The following is a 1,876-nucleotide window of genomic DNA, read 5'->3' on the forward strand; positions in this document are numbered from 1 at the left end:
TGAGTAAATAGATCTCATATCTCCATATGGATTGACACCATCCATTGCCAATGAAAGTTTCAGATTATGAGGTTCTTTTTTAAAGTGTGACCATGTTCCTTCTATCTCTTTAAATGGAGAACCATCAAAAATCATTCACATAATGTCATCCTAACTTCTATTGCGTGCATGATAATCCATAAATTGTGCCAAGCTAGCACACCTAAATAACCGTTCAAGATGTGGAATAATGAGAATGTATCAAAGAACCTTGGGAGGCACTTTTTTTGTTATTTGATCTGAACGATATCTACTAACATGACAATCAAGGCATTCTATTGCAAATTCATGTTATTTATGATATAGAATGTGATCATTGGGACATGCATGTATTGTCTGATAATTCATTCCAATCTGATCCATAATGTTAGATAATTCTCAGTACGAACAAGGCAAAATGTTTGATGGTGGTAACAAAAACTCACTAATCAACCTAAAACAACAAACATGCATTGCTAATATAATGAATAGTAATTGTATGCTAATATTGAAGATGACAAAAATGACATGCCTTAGCATACATGACATTGCTACATTGGATATACTATTCATAACCTTTAAGTTCACCAACAACACTATAGCTAACAGTAGAGTTGTTTGGGAGCCTTTGTATAAGGGCTCGTGTGCCTTCTCAAGTAAAGGTATATCAAGACCATCTTTATCATTATTATCAAATTCGCTAAAACCATCATTGTAAGAATCTTCATTACCTCCCCCAATACCATCTTCTTTAATCATGTCCTCTGACACATTATCATCTTATTCCATGGGAGTGTTATCCTCAGCTTGGATATTCACGCCTCCATATTCCTCCAGTAGGAAATCCACATTCAGCAATGGACAAAAATTGTGGCCCCCTTCAACATGACCATATTGCCTATAATGACTCTAGGCTGTTGTGATTAGAATTATTCAATTCTTTAAGCCCTTACACTTTTTTCAAGGAAAATGAAATTTATCAAGTTTTCTTCAAAACTGAGGCCACAATGCAGCCATTGTCTCATTATTTTGTTCTGGATTCATATTGTTAAGTGTGGTCTTTCTTCAGAGGAAAATATACCTACAAATAAATTGCACATGTTGTAGTTAATGTTTATATCTGTATATATGGAAATTGTTGATTAATGTTTTCAAATGTAACTAAAATGATCTTATAATTTCTAGAACGCCTAGATGTTTGCAAAATGTGGATTTATAGACAATGTATCTTAGTTATTTGCAAAATGCCTCAAAGAGATGTCACAAGTTGAAAGTTACTTAGGTGCTAACAACAACATGCCATGACTAATTTTGATAGCAATGACTAATCTAATTAATGCATCAACTAATGAAGATGACTAAAAGATTGAAACATATTAATGCAATCTTCAATCAAGAAAATGTGAGCTTAAAAGATGGGTAAATCTCAAAAATTCGTTAGCCTAAGATCATTACAATTTCAGCCATGAAATAATTGCTATTGAAATTTTTTCAAAAATAGGCCTAAGTGGGTCGGCCTAAGGGTCAAAAGAAGAATTTAGATTTCACTTAAGTACAAATAAATTAGCTTATGCAAGTTTGGCCTCATGATGGTTGTACAATTTTAAAAAACTTAATCCTTAGACCATTTGGGCCTAATATCAAGGGACATGAATTTAGGACTCAAACGTCTATAAAGATTGGATGTTGAAATTCTTTGGAACATCAACCCTCCCAAGCACTTCTTGATCCTTACAATGGATCCAAGACCTTCTCTTGGTCCAATCTTGACCTTCTATGTAAGAAAATATACCCCTCATGTGGATGGAATCTCCCAACTCATAACTGTCCCATTCACCTAGTGGCCCTCAAACAACAC

The sequence above is a fragment of the Cupressus sempervirens genome, chromosome 11 (assembly GCF_028749045.1).
Source record: "Cupressus sempervirens isolate cs-2001-9-10 chromosome 11, ASM2874904v1, whole genome shotgun sequence".
NCBI lineage: Eukaryota > Viridiplantae > Streptophyta > Pinopsida > Cupressales > Cupressaceae > Cupressus > Cupressus sempervirens.